The sequence below is a fragment of the Elephantulus edwardii genome, unplaced genomic scaffold, assembly GCF_000299155.1.
Source record: "Elephantulus edwardii isolate Elephantulus edwardi_28Jun2011 unplaced genomic scaffold, EleEdw1.0 scaffold00243, whole genome shotgun sequence".
Lineage (NCBI taxonomy): Eukaryota > Metazoa > Chordata > Mammalia > Macroscelidea > Macroscelididae > Elephantulus > Elephantulus edwardii.
In genome coordinates, this window is record NW_006399993.1 from 2,600,634 (window position 1) to 2,608,336 (window position 7,703).

Consider the following 7,703-nt stretch of genomic DNA (forward strand, 5'->3'; position numbering starts at 1 on the left):
GCTTTTACAAAATCTCTCACAGAAGAGATTATCTTTCTGTTACTGTTGACTGCCATCAAGATAGCTCCAATTTATGGAGACTGCAGGTGTTAATAGTACCTAGCAAGTTGCCCTTTTAACCCAAAGGCTGTGTATTTCTGGTTTTTTTTTCCATCTACTAGTGGGTCCAAAAGACCTACTTGTGCTTGCTGTGAGGCTGAACACTGTAACACTGATGTGTCAAATGTGTTAATGGTTGGTTACCCAATGTGGACAGTGTGGGGTAGAGATCCCCGATTAAAACAAGCTTGGAAGCAGGAGTGGCATCCACTTCCATAATAGCTTGCCTCCGGAAACCCTATGAACCTGGAGAGAGGATGAAAGACACACAAGTGTTGAGGACTCTCCTTTATAGGGCCGCTATGAGAAGCCTGTGACTCGATGGCACTTAAAAACAACAACAACAAGTGGGTCCAAAGGAGAAAGATGGATAGTCTCTTCTCCTTGCAATATACAACCTAGGAAACCTGATGAAGAGCCACTAAAAGTTGAAACCCACTCAAAGGCAGTGAGTGAGTGAAGCTCCATAGGGTCTTCCTGACTGTAATATTAACAGAAGATGATCTGTAGGCTCTCTGCAGTTGAGAACAAACAGTTTAGCCACTTAGGGATCTCTCTTTCCCAGAAGCCCTATAAAATGAGCTGTGATCAGGTTACCTGCTCATTTCTGAAGCAATCACTTTGGCCAGGATGATAAAATTCAGATTGACCTGCATTATCAGGACTCACACACATGTCTGAGAGAATGGGAAAGAAGTGATTTCCTTCTAAACAAACCATAGGTGCTCTTAGAAGAAGAGCAAGTGAATGCTAAGCAGCATAAGTAATACATACCAGTTTCAGTTTACATAATTTTCATCACAGCTTAGACACAATATTATATTCCTCTTTTTAAACTTAATGTTCTATTGCTGTTGTGTACCTTAGAGTCAGAACTGACTCAGAGCTGACCCTCTGGCAGGTTTTCAGAGGCAGTTAATTGCACGGGAGGAGATTGCCCATCTTTCTCCTGCCTTAATGTTCTACAGATTTTTTTTTTAGATTTCTTTTTAATGTGATGACTGATAGCACATTTTTGATGCTGTTAAATTTACATAAGTTTTAGTGATTCTGTCAAACTTGAAATGTTGTTGACACTAATAAAACATTCAGGTTTTTTTTTTTTTGAAAAGTCATTCAGATAATATGAGCAAGTGAATGAAATCACCCAGGAGGACGATGCTATGGATGACATTGTGGTCCCTATCCCCACTAAAAAAAAACACCAAAAACCAAAAAAAACCCCCAACACACTAAATAAATAAATAAATAAATAAATAAAAAATTTCCAAGTCATACTACTGTAACTGTATTTATAATCTCATTTGAGAATTAGTTTTCTTCCTTATGTTATTGTGGCAGTATTCGTATAGAGTGTGTCTTAAATAAGGCTCTTTTGAGACATAGCAGATTACACGGAGATGTGGAAAAATGAATGACACACACATCATATCTCCAATGAACCAAGAAAGAGAAACAGAAAAGACAAGACATTCTCCCAAAGCCAAAGGAGAGAGAAAGCCTTCTACTAGAGACAGCACCTAAAAAGCAGACTTCTAGCTTCCTAAGGAGAAAAAGAACCTTTTTAAAGGTCACCCACTGGTAGTATTTCTGTTTGCATTAGGTAACTAAGACAAACAATGTAACATAATAATGATCACAACACACTTTTAGTGTAGTCAAGAATTTAAGGCCGCACTCATTTGCTCATTAGTTTATTCAACAGACATTGAACAATTGTTTCTGTGTGCCAGAGAGTGCTGTTGTTGATGCTATTAGGCACCGTCAAGTCAAGTATAACCCACAGCAATCCTATGAACAACATATCTGAATCTTGTCCTATCCTGTGCCATCCTCACAATTGCTGACATACTCGAGCCCATTGCTGCCATCACTGTGTCAATCCAGCTGGTTGAGGATCTCCTCTCTTTCGCTGACCTACCACCTTTCCAGACATGATGTCCCTCTCCACCCAACACCCCACTTTAGGAAATGGAACTCAATTCCTACCCTTCATACTTGGAAGGTAGACTAGATAGTAAGTCTTTATTAAACAATAGAAGAAAGGGAAAAACAATAACTTTATAGTAGAAAATCCTGGCAGACACTACTTTGACAAAGTGATGAAGGTTAAGATAGGGGGAGCAGAGGGCTGAGGATGGGTTGGGGAAAAATAGTTAACATCATCAGTGATGTCACTGTGGCTGTCATTTATCCCCGAAGTAATGAGATGTGATGATGTTACTGGTACATTATCTCTCATATTCTTTCCAAAATCCATTAGCACAGTCTAAATATGTCAAAAACATCAGACAAACACAGACTTGGGGACATTTTTCAGAAAATTTGTTTAGGAGACTCACCAGTCATAAAGACTATCAAATAATAAGAAATAAGGAAGAATTGAGAGACTGTTACAAATTAGTAAAGACAGAGGAGACATGATGACTAAATGCAGTGTGGTACTCTGGGTTGAATTCTGGACCAGAAAAAGTAAGTGAAAAATTAGTAAAAGTCACTTTATTGTTGTTTTGTGGCATCCAGTGACTCTATGTATGTGACTCACAGTGATCTTTTGTATAATATAATGAAATATTGCTGGATCCTGTGCCATCATCACAATTTTTGTTATATTTGAGCTCATTGTTGCAGCTACCATGTAAACCCATCTCATTTAGGCATTTCCCCTTTATTTTACTTTACAAAACATGATGTCTTTCTCCAGCGACTGACTCCTCTTGTCCAAAGACTAAGATGAAATCTTGCCATGATTATATCTAAAAAATTGAGCTTCCTTCAAGATATATTCTGGCAGTCCATAGCATATTCAATATATTCAATGTTCTCTGCCATAATATATTCAGTATTCTTCACCAACACTATAACTCAAAGGCATCAATTCTTCTTTGGGTTTCCTTATTAATTGTCCAGTTTTGCATGCATATGATGCCATTAAAAATATTGTGGCTTGGGTAAGGTTTATTTTAGTCCTCAAAGTGACAATTTTGCTTTTAACACATTAAAGAGATCTTTTTTGCAGTACATATTTCTTCTGCAATATGCCATTTGATTTTTTTTTATTTTATACTGATTTACTTACTAAGTTTGAATACATTGTTTTTCACAAAAGGTCCTTCCCATTTCCTTCACACTCTCCCACCCTCAATCAAATTGTGCAACCCTATGATTAACACCCACATCCTGGCTCATCCTCACCCCTCTGCTTCCACCCTCCCTCTCCCTTGGATCCTCATACTCATTCTACAATAACGGTTTTATGCAGCATTTGTCCTTGTGAGACTTAGTTCACTCAGCATAATGTTCTCAAGTTAGGTAGTTATTTACTAAACCTTTGCTCCTGCATGCTGTATTTGATTTTTGACTGCTACTTCCATGAGTGTTGCTTATGGGTGCAAGTAGAATTAAAATCTTGATAACTTCAGTCTTTTCTCCATTTATCATGATGTTGCTTATTGTTCCAGTTGTGAAGACTTTTTAAAAATTTTGAAGTGTAATTCATACTGAAGGAGTGGCGTCCACTTCCATAATAGCTTGCCTCCGGAAAACTTATGAACTTGGAGAGAGGATGAAAGGCACCCAAGCGTCAAGGACTCTCCTTCATAGGGTCGCTATGAGTCGCCTGCGACTCGACGGCACTTAACAACAACAACACAATTCATACTGAAGGCTGCTTCTTGTGATTAGGTGCTATCAAGTTGAATACGACTCATAGCAACCTATGAACAACAGATCTGAACCTTATTCTATCCTGTGCCATCCTCACAATCTCTGACACTCTCACACCCACTTTTGCAGTCACTGTGTCAATCCACCCAGCTAAGGGTCTTCCTCTCCTTTGCTGTCCCTTCACCTTTCCAAGCATGATGTCCCTGTCCAAGGAATAATCTCTCAGAGCAGTACTCCGTCATATCCATCAATAAGTGCTTCAAGTCTTGTTCACTTTCCGTAAACAAGGTTGTTTACTGCATATTTCAGGTTAACAGTGAGTCTTTTTCTAATGTTAATTCCACATTCAACTTCATATAATCCAGTTTTTCAGATTTGCCCAATATACAGATTGAACATGTACAATGAATAGATACAACCCTCACACAGATCTTTCATGATTTTAAACCAAGCTACATCTCCTTGTTCTTTGAACAACTGCTGCTAGATCTGATACAGATCTAGCATGAGCACAATTGTTGTGCATGAGCACAATTCCTATTCTCTGCAATATTACTCATAATTTGTAATGATCCACACAGTCAAATGTCTTTGCATGGTCAATAAAGCAAAGACAGCCATCCTTCTGATATTCTCTGTTCTCAGCCAAGATCCATAGACATCAGCGATGATATACTTTGTTTCATATTATTTTCAGAATCCAGTGTGATTTTCTATCCATTTCCTGTTGACTCGAAATGTTTGGGTTAGCTTAGTTTTTAGGTTTGGTTTTTTTTTTCATTTAAAAAATTTATTTTATTTTAGTTTGCTTACAAAGTTTGTATACATATGTTTTATATTATCCTTCCTTTATATTGTGTTTCATGCAATCATTCCCAATCATGTGATAGTAATCATATTATTTGGTAATTTGTTAAACTATCTTTATTCAGAACAGGAGTAAATATGGATTTCTTCCAGTCAATTGGCAAGGTAACTGTTTTCTAATTTATTTTTGTCTGTGGAATAATAAGCATTTCCAGAGTTTTAGCCATTTGTTAGTGATATTCTATCAATTACCAGAGTCCTATTTTTTTGCCAATATCTTCAGTGCAGCTTGAGCATCTTCCTTCAGTATCATGGTTTTTGTCCTATAATAATATCTCTTGAAATGGTTGAAAATCTATCAAATCTTTGTACCATGATTCTATGTATTATTTCCATTTTATTTTGATTCTGACATAATTTAATATTTTGCTCATGTTGTTGTTTTTGTTATGCGTCATTGAGCCAACTATGACTCATAGCAACTCTACAAACAACAGAGCTGAATCTTTCTTCATCCTGTGTCATCTTTAGATCTCTGACAAATTCAAGCCCACTGCTAGAGTCACTATTTCAATCCATCTTATTCATAGAGTCCTTTGATATCGCAACTGAAGGTTTTAATTTTTTTGTTCAGTTCTGTCTTATTTTCTACCTCCAAGTGCACATTTTATTGTCATACTCACTTTCCTTTCACCAAGATTTTGAGAAATACGTTAGTAAGGGGAGCACCAGCAAGATGATGGCCAATCTCTGCAAGACAGGAATGATAGTGGGTCATGCAACCATTAAAATCAGACCCCTGGGCGGGTAGCAGCCCTGGAGTAGGGGCTGTGTTGGTGTGCAGGGCCCAGTTGCAGTGGCTGTGGAGACTACAGGACTACCAAAAAGCTCCTGTGGAAACGAAGTAGAATTCCAAAGAGCATAATGGATGGAGAGGAGAAAACTTATGGTGGCTGTGAAGGCCCAGATGCCATGTATCTCAAATTGATATCTTCTGATGACCATGAATTGATTGTAAAAAGAGAACATGAACTCACATCAGAAACAATAAAAGCCATGTTGAGTGGCCCAGGTCACTTTTCTGAAAACGAAACCAATGAGGTCAATTGTAGAGTGATTCCCTCACATGTGCTATCAAAAGTATGCATGTATTTTACCTACAAGGTTCACTACACTAACAGCTCCACTGAGATTCCCAAATTCCCAATTGCACGTGAAATTGCACTGGAACGGTTCATGGCTGTGAACTTCTTAGATTGTTAAATAAAATAAATTCTAATAAACTGTTAACTTTTTTCAGAATTTAATACCTATAGTTAGTGATTTTCTTCATATAGCATGTTGCCTAAACACAGTTGAACTATATAAAGTTCATTGCAAATCAGATTATCTCCTGTTCTTTTTCTCATACCAATCAGAGTTGAATTTTGTTTACTGCATCAAACCAATTATGGACATTTTCACAAATAGAGAAATAAACAGGCCACTTTGTAGGTAGTTTTGCCTTATCCTTGGATGTGACTTTAGAAATTATAGAAATGCTAAAACTTGGTAAATAAAGTAGCTAAGTATTTGTAGTTTTTTCCTAAGAAATGCGATCTTACTTGTATTACCAGTTATGCAAATAGTTGCATTATAAATATGTTTATAACTTAGCCAAAACATTGATTTATATAACTCCCAAAGATAAGATTTGACATTTCCTATGTCTTTTGATAAAGTACAGTAATGTTTAAGTGTATCTCATCTTTTGTTTATTGCTACAATTTAAAAACTTTATTTACAAGTCATTTTGGATGGTCAGTGAGTAAACTACATTACTTTGGTTTCTTGTGAATCACACATTTTGGCCTATACAAAATACTGTACTTTAATTGACTATATACTTCCTTCTACAAATATTCTTATAAAATCCCTTGTTATGATTACAGCACTTGTAATGATTTAAATATTTTAAAAGGTCCACAGTGAACTTTCTATCTTAAAACCTAAACTTTTCTGAGCTTTTGTGGTCATCATTCAAATGAAAAGTTAAAAAGTATGAAAAATGTGAAGTACAGTAAAAATTATATTATAATGCACCTTGAATAGTTCATGACTTATCTCCTGTTAAAGAAAATATAACTTGTTAAAAATAACAGCCATAGTAAAACTTGTAAGAAACTAAATGAACAAAACCTAAACAATACAAACAAACCACACACACACACACACACACACACACACACACACGGGCCCTTTGAATTCAAAGTGTATGAGAGGATCACAGAGTACAGGTCCAGTTGAGTATTTACGTGTAAGTTGAGTACTTAACTCTCAGAGATAAGATGGATATGGTCATCATAATGGGCAAGAGGAACAAAGTAATAATCACATTGATTTGACCTGCAGAGATCTTTGACTGGCCAATTGACCACAGGATCCCTGGGATTAAACAGATTGACAGCCTATTAAAGTCTCCCCTAATCTGTATAAGGGAGGGGGGAAGGTAGGTCTTTTAAACAGAGACCTGACTCAAGTTACCACACCAGAAAAACACAACCTGTCACACCATTCGAGAGGCTCTTGAATGAAGAGGATGCTGGGGCTCTTTATAGGAGACATTGTTGTTGTTGTTATGTGCCGTCACAGTCTTAAATGCGTGCTAGGAAAGTTTCTAGTCTTCCATAGAGACTTATTTGTAGTCATTTAACAAGGTGGCTGTGCATCAAGGAAAGGAAACTATCTACACTTCTCAGGAATTATTGGACACCGTCTCTGAACTGATGAAAATACCTAGAAATTAAAAATATTACTGTGGTGTCTGCCAGTATCTGATGAAAGTTAATGGATAAACAGCATGGCCAAGGTAGCCCGAATACACCTGACAGGTGGCTTAAATCAGTGGGACCCGAACACATACTGTGGTTATTTCTCAAGTTCTTTAATGCACACGCTTAGAATAGATTTTCTTAGTACAACAGCATCCAAGGCTGGGTCACTGATTCCAAGAGTGTTAGTTATTGTGGGAGGAAGAGCCCTGTGGAAACCTTTAGAACTCCTCTTCCCATTAAAACAGTAAACCAAATAATAGCATATTCTACCCTCAGATATTTGAAAGATGTTGTTGTTGTTGTTATGTGCCGTCGAGT

At 37.0% G+C, this 7,703-nt stretch overlaps 1 pseudogene; it reads left to right on the forward strand.

The window, feature by feature from the left end:
- Positions 1-5,496: 5,496 nt before the first annotated feature.
- Positions 5,497-5,835, forward strand: LOC102843900 (annotated as a pseudogene).
- Positions 5,836-7,703: the final 1,868 nt, after the last annotated feature.